Source organism: Artemia sp. Qi Xiang Cuo, chromosome 21 (genome assembly GCF_049724085.1).
Source record: "Artemia sp. Qi Xiang Cuo chromosome 21, ASM4972408v1, whole genome shotgun sequence".
Taxonomy (NCBI): Eukaryota; Metazoa; Arthropoda; class Branchiopoda; order Anostraca; family Artemiidae; genus Artemia; species Artemia sp. Qi Xiang Cuo.
Window position 1 is genome coordinate 13759673 of NC_142814.1, and position 17998 is coordinate 13777670.

General features: G+C 35.1%; 1 pseudogene; it reads left to right on the top strand.

Moving 5' to 3' along the window:
• The first annotated feature begins 1385 nt into the window (after nt 1-1385).
• On the top strand, nt 1386-15942 carry LOC148939260 (uncharacterized; annotated as a pseudogene).
• The last annotated feature ends 2056 nt before the right edge of the window (nt 15943-17998 follow it).

Consider the following 17998-nt stretch of genomic DNA (forward strand, 5'->3'; position numbering starts at 1 on the left):
AAACAACTTGTAGATTTCGACACGAATAACGGTACAAATGAATCCTCCGGCCTTGACCTCTTCCTTACAGTTCACCTGAGTCCTTTAAGGTAGACACTCATGCTTCTAGAAATGAACACATTGCCGTCATTGCACGTGAAAACCTTCGTATTCCACCTCCACTAATGCATGAGCGAACAATCTGGCAATGCAAAAAAGGATGATTTGAACGGTTTAAGAATAAATCCTTGTTCTCAGCACTGTAAAGCCTTCCGCCTTAAAGGCCCAGAGAAAGCTGAAGTGAAGTACCAGGAGGCCATTTCTATTATTAGGAGGGATGCACCCACTATCAGTAGGTCGAGGTTCAGGCCTTCAAGGCTAATTACCTCTACATCCCAAAAACTATGCTCTATTTATCATTCCGGCGACCAGCGTCGGGTTCGGCCTCCCCACTCTTACCATATACCTTGCCAGCAGCTGCTGTCGAACCTCTCCTTTTCGTACTATGTCCTCCAGCTTAACAATACTTTTATGAAATATCTCGTGCCAGTATCTTATCCTAGCTAGAGATTCTTCTATCAGATGCCCTCTTGTTTTCACAGTGGCCATTTTGCATTTTTGGCTTGATGGGGATTCACCCCTCCTATTCGGGAGAAAGATGACTCCCGCAATTTTCAATTTGTATTATGGGCGCTGCAATCATTCTCATCTTGGACCTTTCCAGTTACAAAAAATGTTTAGTCAGGGTGGGGTTGAACTTTAGGAGTAATCCTTCATTCCCTTAGATCCCTCCTTCCTATGCCAATTCTGATCTGCTCTCTTTCTAATTGCCGCTTTCCAGCAACTCTGAAAATTGGGATGAAAGGTACCGAACCATAATATCTTAAAGATGTCCCAGCTTCAGCTGCTTTGTCTACCATCTCATTAGCCTTTATTCCAGAGTGCCCTGGGACCCACATCAGTTTAATTTGTTTTTTTTGGGTGCCAAGTTGTTCGTGGCTTCGTAGCATTCCGATCCTATATTTTGCCAGCTCTTTACACTCTGAAGAGCCTTTAGGCGTGCTTGATTGTCAGTTAAGATACATATATCTTTCCTTGTACTTCCCATTTCCAACAGTCTTCTGGATGCCCCTTGAAGGCTCAGCAGGTCACTGTGTCGAAAAATATACCCCATCAAAACGGATCCAGGTGTTCAGTAAGGATAAATCTTGGTTCAACGCCTAGTGTAAGAAGGCTATCCGAGCAAAGCAAAAGGCACGCAAGTGATGGCTACTTTTAAAGAGTGAAAAAGACAGAATTGCATTCATTAACACACGCAAAAATGCTGCTGTCCTGGTTTCAGTTTAAGGTGATATTCGCTACCGGGCTTAGACATGCTTCGGCAAACAATTGGTGGATAATTGTCAATGAGGCTTTACCGTCGTTCAATGGGACTTCAATTTGGTCTCTATCGATTAACAGCACTGTGGTGCAAGAACCCCGGTCAAAGGCTGAAGCTCTTTCTAAGCCTTTTGCTGAATTCTCAAATCTTGATGACGACTGTAGAGAAATGTAGAGATACCTTCGACCTAACTAATACAGTCCTGGATCGTGTCAATTTTTCTACTCCTAAGATTCTTCGCATTTTGTGGCATCTTCATGTGACCAAAGCAACAGGTCCTGACAACATACCAAATGTCCTCAAATCCTGCAATGCCCAACTAGCTGGAACTTTATCATTGCTCTTCTTAATAAGCTTTCACTTCGGAACCTTCCCAAAAACATGGAAGCCCACCCGTGTTATACCTACTCTAAGCCAACACACGTGGGCTGCTATAGGCCTATTAGCCTCCTCTTTTACGTTGGCAAAGTCTATGAGAGCATCTCTGGTAAAATCTCAAGCTCAATATTAGACTCCCTAGTTGCCCAGCATCAGGATTGGATCGAACTTCTGGCAATTGAGTATGACATTAGGCTATTGTCATTCGACATCGCTAAAGCTTTCGACTGAGTATGGCATTGTTGCCTGCTAAAGAAAATCCATGCGTATTGTGTTCGTGGATGTCTATTAAAAGTGATTGAGAGCTGTCATTTTGATTATTCACTGGGGATTTTCGTCGACGCGTTTGTTTCTCGCTAATATCCAGTCAAAGCAGGGGCTCCCCAGGGTTCGTCTTGGGACCTGCGCTTTTCCTCATCTACATAAACGACATTGGACACAACCTCGCAAGGCTTATTTCCCCTTCAAAGTTGCCACCTGATCACTCCAGCTTCATTTTCAGAAATGGGAATACGAAGAAAGTCGACGAGCTTTGTCTACTGGGTATTCATTTTTACACCGATCTCTCTTGGAATAACAATCTTGACCGGGTAATAACCTCCTGCGCAAGAAAGCTGGGAGTTACTCTTCGTTTCAAAAACTTTCCATCCAGCTCGATTATCCCACTGCAAGTCCTGTATCAGACCTAGAGATGAATATGGATACCCGCTATATGCTGGTGCCCCGAAAACGCTGTCGGGACCACTCTAGAATAGGGCAAATAAGTTGGGCTGTTCCTCTACACATGACTTGCTTCAGCCTCTAAAGTGAAAGATTGATATAATGGCCGTTTTCTATAACTACACGAATTCGCTTTCCTCAGACAGGCTCTCTTGCATTGTGCCCCCTTTGTCCAGCTGTCAAGGCAGACAAGAAGGCATACAGCTCGGTTCAATTATCTAAAGGACACACCGAGAATCTAATACTTGAGGATTAGCTTCATCGGCACTGCACTTCTGTCTGGAACGATCTTGCTTGGGATATTATTCCTGCAAATCCATCTGTTGACTCCTTCAAAAGAAAGTTCAAAAGACATTTGAAATCTTGAGATGTTAGAACAAGATAAATGTATAGCAACATATCAGATACCGTTAAGTACGTTGCGCCGTGAATATAGCAATAAAGTAAAAAAAAAAGCTTTTATTCTTCTTCTTCCCTATAAATTTACAAAATCTTTGGGATCATTTTAATTTTACTCATCAATTAAGCATCAATTAATTTTTTAGCTATCTAAAGGTTTTATAAGTTACCAGCTTGTTTAGTTGTAAGGATTTCTTTGTGATTTTTATTCTAATTTTTGTAGAAGCTTGAGATACATCCTCAAATTATAATAACGATATTTTTGCAATTCTATATCCGAAGTTATTTATGGGAAATAAATCCAGTTTTTTCTTCTGTTTATGCTGGCATCTTTGCAGATTGTCAAAACAAACTTAACACAGGAGTTGATCATTGACGGGGGAAAAGGTATGCTTAAGATGTCCTCGTCTTCTTCTGCATGTTTGCCTGTCTGAAATTTGTGCGTTCGAGCATCCCCCTTATCTGCTTAATACTAAGTTCCTGGGATGTAATTCGTAAAAGATAACAACAATATTTATCTGGCAACTTGTTAACTGAAATGTTATAGGCAAATAGGGATAACAACCGAGTACTCCCCTTTATATATATATATATATATATACCCACTGAAGGTGTTATGTATGAACTCCTGAAGGTTTTTGCATTTTACAATTATTGTCCTTTTTTGTTCTCTGCGTATAATTTTTGTGTATTTGTCACATTTTGGAAAAAATTGAATTTTCGGTTTTTTATATGACGTAACTCATTATAATCCTTCATTTTTCAGGATTAGGAGGTGTAACTTTTCTAACAATTAATCCAAACCGTTTCTAGTAATAATCCTACAAAGAAGAAAGAAGAATTGAGCTGTATATTTCTGGATTCCGAGTTTTCATTGTCCATTGCAACACCCTTCTATGTTTGATTAAATAAAAAAAACAAGTTTTTTAAACTGAAAGTAAGGAGCGACATTAAAACTTAAAACGAACAGAAATTATTCCGTATATGAAAGGGGCTGTCCCCTCCCCAATGCCTCGCTCTTTACGCTAAAGTTTTTTATTGTTTTAAAAAATAAAGTTGTGAGACAGAGTCAAACTTTAGCGTAAAGAGCGAGGCGTTGAGGAGGGACAGCCCCTTTCATATACGGAATAATTTCTGTTCGTTTTAAGTTTTAATGTCGCTTCTTACTTTCAGTTTAAAAAACTTGTTTTTTTTATTTAATTTCTGATCGTTTTTTAGTTAATGCAGCTTTTATTTTGGCTCGCCGTCATTGAATATGTAAACAAAATTTGCATAAAAATTTTACTTTCATTTTGCTAAATGGCTGTCTCTAAATTTGGTTCTGACGTAATTTACAAATTAACTTACGTAACGAACTTCTATATTCGTATATTTTTCTTCTGGAAAAAAAAATACGAAGTTGCAGATTTTTGCAGATATGAGCTTGAAATCTATGTCATAGGGTTTTCTGATACGCTGAATCTGACAGTGATTTTCATTAAAATTCTTTCACTTTTAGGGGATGTTTCCCCCCTCTTTAAAAAATCAGGTAAGTTTTCTCAGGCTCGTAGCCTTTGATGAGTAATACTAAACTTAACAAAATTTGTATATTTAGAATCAGCATTATAAGCCCATTCTTTTGATACATTTATTGACATCAAAGTTCCGTTTTTAAAAGTTTCGCTTACTATTGAGCCGTATCGCTTGTTTTTTTTTATTGTTTTTTTTACGTATATGTTATTACGTATATGATGGGGTTCTCCTCTTAGTCAATACCACGCTCTTTACGTTAAAAGTTAAAAAAAAATTTAATTCACACACCCCTGAATCACAAAGGCCGTTTAATTAGAAAAGATAGCTCTTTTGAAAGCACTAAAAAAAAAAAAACTGTAGCGTAAAGAGCGAGGTATTGACTTGGGGGAGAACCCCCTCATATACGTAATAATTTCTGTTCGTTTTAAGTTCTAATGTTGCTTCTTACTTTCAGTTGAAAAAACTTGTTTTTTTTAATTTAATTTCTGATCGTTTTTTAAGTAATGCTTGGAAATCCGGCGCCCCCTTCATAGAAATGTCCCTTACCCCAAAGAAACATCCTCCACGGAAAGATTCTCCCGAGTAACCCCCTCCTCCAGCCCCCTCCCCCCACCAAAAAAAATTCTTCCTGAAAATATCTGTATACTTCCCAATAACCAATACAATATGCAAGCAATGGGCAAAGTTCATAACTTGCAGCCCTTCCCCTGGGAACTGTGGGGGATTAAGTCATCGTAAAAGACATATTTATTAGATTTTCGACTATGTTAAACAAAATGGCTGTCTCAAAATTTTAATTGGGTGACTTTGAGAAAAAAATTAGTGTGGGAGGGGACCTAGTTGCCCTCCATTTTTTTGTCACTTAAAAAAGGCGCTAGAACTTTTAATTTCCGTTCCAATGAGCCCTCTTACGATATTCTAGGACCACTGGGTCAATACGATTACCCCTGGGAAATAAAAAAACAAAAAAAAAACAAATAAACACGTGATCTTTCTTCTGGCAAAAAATGCAAAATTCCACATTTTTGTAGATAGGAGCTTGAAACCTCTACAGTAGGGTTCTCTGATACGCTGAATATGATGGTGTGAATTTCAGTAAGGTTCTATAACCCTTTTTTCAAAAATCAGCCAAATTTTCTCTGGCGTTTAACGTTTGATGGGTAAGACTAAACTTAATGAAACTTTTATATTTGAAATCAAAATTAAAATCTGATTCTTTTGATGTATCTATTGGTACCAAAATTCCAGTTTTTAGAGTTTCGGTTAGCCGGGTCGCTCCTTACTTACAGTTCGTTACCACGAACTGTTATATATATATATATATATATATATATATATATATATATATATATATATATATATATATATATATATATATGGGGGCTATCATAGGCAGCGCAATAGCGCTGCCTATGTAAAGAGCGATGTGAACACAATGTATTATTTACTTGTATTTTGGGGTTCTTTTTTCTTTGTTTTAGACCAGGGCACTTCGCCCTGGTCTATATTCGCCCTGGTATATTCCAGGCCAGGGCAGGGCACTATATTCGACCAGGGCACTTCGCCCTGGTATATATGTATATATATATATATATATATATATATATATATATATATATATATATATATATATATATATATATATATATATATATATATATATATATATACATAAATTGGGGGCTATCATAGGCAGCGCAATAGCGCTGCCTATGTAAAGAACGATGTGAACACAAAGTATTATTTATTTGTATTTTGGGGTTCTTTTTTCTTTGTTTCAGACCAGGGCACTTCGTATTGAAGGAGTTGTCGTAGAAATTTCAAAAAGGGCTCATTCGATTGAAAATTGAAAGGGCAAAGTGCCCTTTTTAATATTCGAAAATGTTTGGAGAACAACTAAAAATTACAAAATTCCACATTCTTGCAAACATGAGCTTGAAACATCTACAGTGGGGTTCTTTGATACGCTGAATCTGATGATGTAATTTTCAGGTCAAAAGGGTCTTTCCACCTTTTTTAAAATCAGACAAATTTTCTCAGGCTAGTAGCCATTGATGAATAAGACGAAAGTTAATGAGTCACTTGAAACAGGCTGGTGCCCCCTCCTGTCCCCTCCCCCTATGGGCACCCATGCCAGGCGACTAGCTTCGACACAAAAGGTTAACTGAATTGGAAGCATAAATTTTTCTGGGGGGGGGGGGGTTGCTCACATTCGTGTTAATCTTCTACCCCCTACAACACCCACCATTTCCCCAAACACATCCAATCAAAATTTTGAGATAGCCTTTTTGTTCAACGTAGTTGAAAGGTTCAGAAATTATTTATTTGAAGATGACCCCCCCCCCTAAACAGCCCACCGGGCAAGGGGGGGAAGTTATGCCCTGGGGGCCTATAAGGGTTGTATAGAAAAGGTCATCATATAAACTTCGGTGGGGGCTTATTGGTGTTCTAATAAGAAGTTTTAGTGCCCTTTTTGAGATTCAGAGTAATGGGAGGGTGGATACCCCCCCCCCCCCCCACACACACACCTAATATTTTCTCTTAATGCATCTGATAGAAATTTTGAGATGGCCATTTGTTGTCGTAGAAACTTCAAAAAGGCTCATTCGATTGGAAATTGAAATGGCTAGTGCCCTTTTTGATAGTCAAAAAGGATTGGAGGGAAACTAACCCCTCCCCGCTCCCACGCCCACCGTTTTTCCAAACACACCAATCAAAATTTTTAGATAGCCATTTTGTTCAACGTAAATGAAAGGTCCGGAAATTGCGTCTTTGAGGATGACAACCCTCCCAGAGCCCTCAGGGCAAGGTTTGTAAGTTTTTCCCCCTGGGTATATAAGGCATATATATAAAGGGTGATCTTATAAACTTCGGAGGGGCTCATTGGATTGGTAATCAGAAGTTTTAGTGCCCTTTTTAAGATTTAGAGTGATTGGAAGGTTTTCCCGAAATGCATCCGATAGAAATTTTGAGATGACCATTTGTTGTCGTTAAAACTTCGAAAAGAGCTCATTCGATTGGAAATTGAAAGGGCTAGTGCCCTTTTAAATGGTCGAGTTATTGTAGGGTAACTAACCCCCCTCCCACGCCCACTATTTCCCCAAACACATCTAATCAAAATTTTTAGATAGCCATTTTGTTCAACGTAAATGAAAGGTCCGGAAATTATGCCTTTGAGGATGACAATCCTCCCAGAGCCCTCGGGGCAAGGGTTGTAAGTTATGCACTGGGGGCATATAAAGTATGTATAGAAATTGTGATCGTATAAACTTTGGAGGGGACTCATTGGATTGGTAATCAGAAGTTCCAGTGGCCGTTTTAAGATTCAGAGGTATCGGAGGGTGGATAAGCCCCCCCCCCACACACTTTGTATTTTTCCGAAATTCATCAGATAGAAGTTTTGAGATGGCCATTTGTTGTCGTAGAAACTTCGAAGAGGTCATTTGATTGGAAATTGAAAGGGCTAGTGCCCTTTTTAATTGTCAAAAGGTATTGAAGGACAACAAGCCCCCCCCCCCCACGCCCATCAATTCACAAAACACAAAAATCAAAATTTTGAGATAGCCATTTTCTTCAACGTAGTTGAAAGGTCTCGAAATTATGTCTTTGACAACCCCCATACCTTCTCAAGACTAGAGTGTAATTTTCACTTTACTTAAAAAAATGGCTGTGGATTGTTAGTTTAGCATGCATATACTGATATTTTTAGTCCTTAAAGTTTTAATAATTTTTTATTTATTAAAGTTAAAAATGTTAAAACATTTTAAATGTAATTAAGAGTCAACTTTTAAGTCAAAAGTGAATGGAGGGACGTCAGTCCCACCCCCCACCCCAAGCCAATCATTCCCCTAAATATATCCGATCAAAATTTTAAGAGAGCTAATTTGTTCCGCATTGTTGAAAGGTCCAGTGTCGGGGATGTCAACCTCCCCACAGTCCTCAGGACAAGGGCTGTAATCGTTCATTGTTTACACATAGTATATGTTATTAAGAAAGGTATGCATGTTTGAACTTCCCTTTCCAAGAAGACGAAGGGTATTCAGGTGAGTCTTTCAGATAATGTTGAGGGGAGTGTTGAACTAAATGAAAATACTTTATGTGTACACGGATTGTCAAAAGGGTTCTACTGCTGCTAGTAGTACTACCGCTATTTAATACTATTACTAGTAATATCAGTGCTGCTACTGTGACTACTATTTCAGCTATGCCTTAGGGCATGAAGGTGACATTTTTAAGTAATTTTGAGGGGGGAAGATGAACATAATCTGAACACGCCCTCTGTATGCAGGTTGTCAGTTAATAGTCACAACAGCAACAGTTAGTTGTGTGAAGTTGAAACTAACAGGGCTTGTTGTGACGGATATTGAACTAACCAAAAGAAAATATTTGCATCCTAATGCTTCTGCTTCTACTCATACTACTACTACTGTTACTGTTATTACCACCTCTATTACTGCTACTGCCACTAATGCTTAGGCTACTACAATTCATTATATAGCTACTATTACTGCTAGTAAGCAATAAATTAAGGCGTTAAGGCGATAAATTTGGGATATATAGAAACTGTATGGAACTAAATCAAAACACACAATGCCCATACAGGTAGTCAAGCGGACGCATCAGAAATGCTTCAGGAATGGTTGATTGTATGTATAAAGCTTAAATTTTCACCATTTGTGGAAGGGGATGCTTAAAAAACCAAAGGTGTTATGCCTATACTGCTACAACTATTGCTACTGCGCAAGCTACGGGTATTAAGGTAAAGCTTTTAAGGAATATTTAGATGGACATTGAACTAAATAAAATAAAAAGTATGAGCATGTAGTCTTGTAGAAAGGTGACAAAGCAATATCTGAGGAACAGCTTGTATAATTAATTTAGACCTTTAGGGGTAAGTTGTGGGGGATTTTTAACTAGCCAGAAGGCACTATATGTATGCTTTTATTGCTAACACTACAGTTAATGTAACTAATGACGCTAAAGGTATTGAGATGAAACTTCTAGAGAACGTTTAGGAGTTTTAATTGAAGGAAAAAACTGTAGGAATGCAGGTTTTCAAAAGGACTTATAAGCAATATCATAGGCAGCAACACTCTTTAATAGCTAGAAATATCATTGAAACTTTTAAAGGTGCTAATTCAATTCAAAATTAAAAGTTCTTGTGCCTTTTTTAAGAGTAACAAGAGATTGGAGGACAAGCAGCTCTTCTCTCAAGCCCCTTCAGTTTCTATACGCATCCAGTTTATATTTTGAGACAGCCATTTTGTTCAGCATAGTAGAACGGTCCAGCAACTATGTCCTTAGGGATATTAGGCATGTTAACCTTCCACATTTATGCAATTGGTCCATTATGACTCAAAAATATTTTTTGCTTAAAATAAATAAAATGGCTTTTTTTTTTTGTTTGCAAATAAGAAACATAAGACTTATTTCGACCACGACTGGGGGTAATAAATTGAAACTTTTGGGGATACTACTATTACTACTTCCGCTCTTACAATATTAATAAATAAAACAGCGTAAGTGTATCCAGGTTGTCAAAGAGTATAGATAGAATATTTTGGGGGTGATATTAAGTTTCTTATTCAGGTCAACTTCAAAAGCTATAAAATTGAATAAAAAAATACTGTTTGTGTCAGGATTAACAATTGTTGAAAGAGTTTCTCCAATATACAAATATCAACCCATACCATAGTATTCTGGTAGAAAAAAAACTTAAAAGACATAAAATATTATTTTTCGCATGAAAAAGACCTCTGTCATAAGAAGCGAACAGATATTAATTTAAAAAACTTTTTCAACAAAACAAGTTTTTCAAAGAAAAGAAAAGAGCTACATTAAGCCAAGAATAAGCAAAACTAAAGTCAAATCTTCCAGGCGTAAAACTATCACAAATCACAATCAATAAATAAATGAAACTTAAAACTAACAGATATTACAAAAAATAGTCAAGTCAAACTCGACACAAGCAACAATTAACATGAGTAGGCTGATAACCCCCATGCCTTCTCAACACCAGAACACAATTTACGCTTTACTTAAAACAAAATATATTTAAAATGTTTTCATTTTTGTCTCTTTCATAAATAAAAAATTATCAAAACTTCTAAGGAATAAATATCAGTTATATGTCAATTAAACTGACAATCCATGGTCATTTGTTTTTTTTGTTGTTTTTTATTTTTCTAAGTAAAGCGCAAATTGTGTTCTGGTCTTAAGAAGGCATGGCAGTTATCAGCCCTACTCATGGTAATTTTTGTTCGTTTTGAATTTGACTTGGCTATTTATTGTAATTTCTGTTCGTTTTGAGTTTCATTTATTTATTTATAGTCATTTGTGGTAGTTTTACGCTTGGAAGATTATTTTACTTCATTTTTGCTGATTCTTGGCTTAATGGAGCTCTATACATCTCTTTAAAAAATTTGTTTTGTAGAAAAAGTTTTTTAAATTAATGTATACAAAAATACGCATCAGGGATGCACAGGCTAAGATAGGATGTTGTCAGGGTTTTAATAGAGGTAACTAAAGATCTTCAGTGAAGAATTTCAACCATGTGGACTCCAGCAGATATTGCTTCAACTATGACGAAGAAACTTTTTGACAAGATTTAGAATAATTGGCCATTATCCTCTCAATTCTGTTTAATTTTAAAAATTATGTCTTTTTCATAGCCTTTACTGTTCTTCTTCCTTATAAATTTACGAAGTCTCTAGGATCAATTTACCTTTACCATCAATTAAGTACTATATACAAAAAAAACTTTGGGACTCTAATGTTTCATTAGTTACCAGCTTGTTTTGTTGTTAGGTTTTTTGTGTGATTTTTATTCTAATTTTTATAAAAGCTGAAGATACATCTTCAAATGATTATAAATATATGTCTGCAAGTACACATACAAATTTATTTACGGGAAATGAAGCCAACTTTTTTGCTTTTTATCTGGGAATCTCCGCAGATAGTCAAGATAATGCTGATCATCTTCAACTAGATTTGAACATTAATGGCGAGGTCAATGAAGGTATGATTGACATGTCGTCATCTTCTTCTGTATATTTTTCTGTCCAAAATTTGTGTTCGAGCACCCCTCTTATTTGGCTTATACTCTCAATATTGTCTCTCGAATGTAATACGTAAAAGATATCAAAAATATTTAACTCGCAACATGTTAACTGAAACTTCATAGGCGACTGATTGAATAACAAAATTAATTACATGTACTCCACTGTATTCACATCTTATTTATAAACCCTGGAAGGTGCTTCACGTTTCATAATGTTTTCGCTTTTTGCTCTCAGCAAAAAGCGATAATTTCACGTATTTTCCCCATTTTCTAAAGATTTGAATTGTTTGTTTATATATTGTTTGTTTATATAACGTCACTTATTGTCAATAATCCTGCATTTTCTAGGATTAGCAAGTGTAACTTCTCTTAATAACTAATCCGAGTAATAATCCTACCAACCTCTGATGTCAGTTCTGTCTCGTGAAAAGCTAAGGTTAAGTGAACTTGAAATGCTCGAAAACATTAATAAAAAGGCATATCTTACACTTCCTTTGCCCTTATGGCAGGGGCTGAAAGATTTTTTCATTTTTTTTTTCTATCTTGACAGTTTTTTTTTCGATCTGAGTGCAATGCTTGCATTTTAAAACAACTATTTAGGTAAATAGTAGCTTTAATAAATACAAAAAAATTTTTGTATCGCAATTAAACCGCTGAACAAAACAACTAAATTTTTTTTTTATTTTTTTTTTGTTTGTCTTTTGGAAAAAATTAGAATCTTTTTGTTTTAAACATGAAATGTTTTTTTTTTTTTTAGATGCAAACCTTTAGCTGTAAGTTTATTTGGTTTTAGCTGTGCACAATAACTATAATATGCCTAAATAATATTGCTAATACCACTCCATAGTCTAATCATTTTCTTCAAAAACTGCTTTATTTTAACTTTATTTTAATGCGACACTGTCATCAAAGAAGTTAATAATTTTTTGAGTTTTATTCAGCCACAATGATGCAAGGGTGATTGTAAAATTAAAATAAAAGCAGGTTTTTAATATAGATATTGCCCCTTCTAGAATTGGAAGTAGAGTGCAATCGATGTAGTTGGAGTGACTTAAACTTATCTGGTCATTTTTAGTGATTTTTCTTAAAGCCTTCTTGGCCATATGAAGCTCTTTGCTTTGAAAGACGGATGAAGACTGTTTGAATTCAGGGTTTTCATAATTGCATGTGTTTGTTGTATTATTTTTTCGTATATTATATAATTTTTTTCTGTTAATTTATATATTTATTTAGTTTTTATATTTATGTATGTATATTATATGTTATATTGTATAATTATATATATTTATATTTGTCATGTTAAAACGAATTATGTCAATTGTGCCTTGATTCGTTTTTTTTTTTTTTTTTAATTGCAACTATTAAACATTAATTTGATTTATTCGCATATTTGCCGGAAACGTCTTGATTTTTGATTCATGATTTGTCAGATTGTCGGAAACGTCTTTATTTTTGATTCTTGATTTGTCGGATCGCCGGAATGTCTTGATTTTTTCAAAATCAAAACGTCATGATTTTTCCAAATGATTTCAAAATCATTTGGTCATATATTTTTATAACAAAAACAGTGACGAAATCACATAAGAATTCCTACTTCCCTATCAAGATTCCTACTTACATACCTAAGAATAATGCATCAAATAAAGTTTGTACCAAAGTTTGTATATAAAGTTTGTACCAAAGTAAGAGTTAATTTTATTTCAAATGTGTGTGGTTGAAATGTTAAAAGCTGAGTTGTCTCTCAATTAAAAAAAAAAAGGTTTTGTGGTTTATGTTGAGTCAATTTTACATTATTTCAGTTCACTCTGTTGGAGCGTTCTATGATAATGATAGTAGCAAACAAAGATGTGGATTACCTAGCAGCCCAAGTCTTACAAAAATATGTCTAAAAACAGAAATCAATTTTAATTGTCAACATGAGATGGCAAGTCACATTTGTGTATTTGCTGAAAATGATACGGAAAAACAAGAGGTTTCTCACACAGGGGAAACATATTTTGAATGCGATATATGTAAGGAAGGTATTCCTTCAAGTACTGGTTTATCTCATCATCAAAGAACTCATACCAGGGAAAAACCTTTCAAATGTGACATATGTGACAAAACATTCGGCCTGAAAAGCACCCTTTCGAAGCATCAAATAACGCATACTGGAGAAAAATCTTTCAAATGTGACATATGTGACGAAACATTCAGCAAAAAAAGCACCCTTTCAAATCATCATAGAACTCATACTGGAGAAAAACCTTTTAAATGCGATATATGTGACAAAGCATTCTGCCAGAAAACCGCTCTTTCTCAGCATCAAAGAACGCACACTGGAGAAAAACCTTTCAAATGTGATATATGTGAGAAAACATTCTGCCGAAAAAGGACGCTTTTGAATCATCAAAGAAGTCATGCTGGAGAAAAACCTTTTGAATGTGATATTTGTAAAAAAGGTTTTATATCAAGTTATGGTTTATCTTATCATCCAAAAACTCATACTGTCGAGAAGTCTTTCCAATGTGACATATGTAATAAATTATTTGGCCTAAAAACCACCCTTTCGGATCATCAAAGAACACATACGAGAGAAAAACCTTTCAAATGTGATATATGTGATAAAACATTCGGCCAAAAAAGCAATCTTTCAGTTCATCAAATAACTCATACCAGAGAAAAGCTTTTCAAATGTGACATATGTGACAAAACATTCGGCCAAAAAAGGTATCTTTCAGATCACCAAATAACTCATTCTGGAGAAAAGCCTTTTGAATGTGATATATGTAAGATAGGTTTTACCTCAAGATCTAGTTTATCTTATCATAAAAAAATGCATACTGGTGAAAAACGCGAAAAACTTTTCAAATGTGATGTATGTGACAAAACATTCGACCTAAAAAGTTAACTTTCGGATCATCAAAGAACGCACACTGAAGAAAAGTTTTTCGAATGTGTCAAATGTGACAAAACATTTTGACAAAAAAGTGCCCTTTTCCATCATCAAAGAACGAACACTGGAGAAAGACCTGTCACATGTAGTATGTATGAGAAAAAGTTAGACAACAAAATAATTCTAACAAATCATCATAGAACTCATAGAAAGACCTTACAGATGTGATATATTTGACAAAACATTCGGCCAAAAAAGTGCTCTATTCCTTCATCAAAGGACGCATACTGGAGAAATATCTTTCAAATGTGATATATGTGAAAAAACTTTCAAACAAAAAATCAATTTATTTCATCATCAAAGAACGCATAATGTATACAAACCTTTCAAATGTGGTATATGTGACAAAACATTCGGCCTAAAAAGCACCCTTTCGGAACATCAAAGAAAGCATACTGGAGAAAAACCTTTCAAATGTGACATATGTGACAAAAAATTCGGCCGAAAAAGCCATCTTTCAGATCATCAAGCAATTCATACTGGAGAAAAGCCTTTTGAATGTTATATATGTAAGATGGGTTTTACCTCAAGATCTAGTTTATCTTATCATCAAAGAACGTATACTGGTGAAAAACATGAAAAACATTTCGAATTTGATATATGTGACAAAACATTCGACCGAAAAAGTTACCTTTCGAATCATCAAGGAACGCATACTGGAGTAAAACCTTTCGAATGTGATTTATGTAGGAAAGGTTTTACTTCAAGTTCTGGTTCATCCTATCATCAAACAAATCACGCTGGAGAAAAACCTTACCAATGCGATATTTTTTAATTTTTTTTTCATTTGTAATTTGAATTTTAATTTGGACTTGGATATATTTGTAAGAGATGTTTTGCTTCATATTCCACTTTATTTAGTCATCAAAGAATTCATGCAGAAAAAAAGCCTGATGAATACTAGTGAAAACTGTCTTAATTCGGTTTATTGTAAATTAATTTTATAAATAGATGATTGTCTACAAAAAATCCGAATTTTGTAATTCTTGCTGAAAGGAAGATCACAGGTGCCTGTTGATTTTCATTTCTTTCTTTCCCCAGGGGTAAATTTATTGAACCAATGGTCCTAGAAAATGGGGAGGGAGGGTTATGCTTTCATTAATGTTATGGAAATAAAAAACTAGGTGTTTTGGGAGCTCTCTCTAGGCTTGTTCCCAGTGGCAAACGTAAATCTTGCTAGAAACAAATAAGTCATAGAACGACTTGCATAGGAAGTTAGACTCAACAAACTGAAGAAAGCTGTAGGAAATGTAAACATCGCCCTTTGTTCTCTTGTCTGAAGAGATAAGTCGTAACAATGATGGCGGACCAGAAGGTCTGTCGGAAAGAGGGGGCCTAATGGTTCAGTTAGCTCAAGTATATATGATCACCTTTTGCTCAGAACCACTATCTGTATAACTGCTAGCTAAAACATTTGTTGTTTTAAGCTATTATGCAAGATTTATTGGTTTATTAATCTCTTATTTGAATCAGTTAATGAATATGTGTATTTTAGATTTTAAAAAACTCTGGTTTCTCAGGTACTTCAATTGAAAATACTGCAGGGATGACTGAAATAATGTAAAATTTATTCAACATAAAAAAATTACAACTTTTATTATGGTCTCAAATTTTGTTTTTGTTTTCAGAGCTATTGCATTCTTTGTCGTTGACAAGTTTATTGTATGTATTTTGAGCATTGTTTTCGTATTATTATTTTAACAAACATATTGATTTCTACTGCTAGTTGACAAAAAGTAAAAGTTTCAACCCTATATTATTCAAGGGAACATTGTGTTTTTACTAACTTGGCTAAATTCACTGAGAATAATCTGATGTAGTTTTTTCGCTTTTAATGCCTTCTCAACGCCAGAACATAATTTGCACTTTACTGAAAAAAATATAAATGTTTTTACTTTTATAACTTTAATAAATCAAATAATATTAACATTTTGATTACTAAATATCAGTATATGTATATTAAACTGACAATGCACATTCATTTGTATTTTTTCAGTAAGGTGCAAATTTTGTTCTGTCCTTGGGAAGCAAAGGGGATTTGAGCCCAACTTATATTAATTTCTGCTCGTTTTGAGTTTGACTCGGTTAATTATTGTAATTTCTGTTCGTTTTGGGTTTCATTTATTTATCGATGCTGATTTGTGGTAGTTTCACGCCTTGTAGATTATTTTATTTTTGCTCATTTTGTGTTTAGTGGAGTTCTTTACTTTTCTTTGAAAAACTGATTTTATGGAAAAAGTTTTTTAAATTAATTTCTGTTCGTTTTATATTGACATAGTCTTTTCAGGGAAAAAGAAAATAATACTTTAAATCTTTTTGTTTTTTTTTTAAATTTATAGTTTGGCCTGCTATTTGTATGCTGCAGAAAAATTTTTCAGCAATTTTTAACAACATACACCCTTTTAAAAATCTGGACACAAATAGTACTGTCTAATTTAGTTTCATACCTCGTCTAGTTGACCTGAAATCGAAAACTTGATACCATTCGCAAAAAAATCTGTTTACTTTCTTTCATCGCTTGTATACACTTACGCTTTTTTTTTTTGGTTAAATTTTATGAGCTTAATGGGTTGGTTTGGCGGGGTAGGGTGGGAGTGGAAGGGGGATTAGTTGCCCTCAAATCACTTTTGACTATTAAAAAGGGCATCAGCCCTTTCTATTTTCAATCGAATGAGCCCTTTTTGAAGTTCCCACGACAACTCCTTCGATACGAAGTGCCCTGGTCTAAACAACAACAAAAATAATACATTATACCCACATCGATTTTTACTATAAAAATGTCAAGCCTTCCAATCAGTTTCGACTATTAAAAAGGGCACTAGGCCTTTCGATTTTCAATCGAATTAGCCCTTTTGGAAACGACAACGCTTTATATAAAAACCTTATATACCCCCAGGGCATAAATTACAACCCTTACCCTAAGGTCTGTTAGGGTGGTTATCATCCTCTAAGACCGAATTTCCAGAACTTTCAACTACGTTAAACAACATGGCTATCTCAAAATTTTGATGGGATGTGTTAGGAGAAATGGTGGGCGTGAGAGGGGTGTTAGTCGCCTTCCAATCACTTTCGACTATTTAAAAGGGCACAAGCCACTCCAATTTCCAATTGAATGAGCGCTTTTCGAAGTTTCTACGACAGCTTCTTCGATACAAAGTACCCTGCTCTAAAGGAAAAACATTAATCAATAATACATTGTGCCAACATCATTTTTATATGCCCCCAGGGCATAACTTAAAACCTTTGCCCTGAGGGTTGTGGGGGAGTGTCCTCCTTTTTACTTAGTCTCCGTTTCTTGTCTCGTTCTTGAGTGTCCCCGTTCTTTACTTAGGCAGCTCGATCGTGCTGCCTATGAATTATACAACAAATTTCTATATGAACCTTATATGCCCCAGGGCATAACTTACAACCATTGCACTGAGGGCTCTGAAGGGGCTATCATCCTAAAGAAATTTTTCATTGAAGCGCAAGACTTGGAATATTTTTGTAGTGTTATTTCGTGATTTATCTTATTACTCTTACACTCTGTTGATGTTTCAAAGTTCATTTGAATTTTTTTTCTTTGAAATGTAAGACTCGGAATAATTTTGTATTGATTAGTCGTGATTTACCTTTTCACTGTTTCACTCTGTTG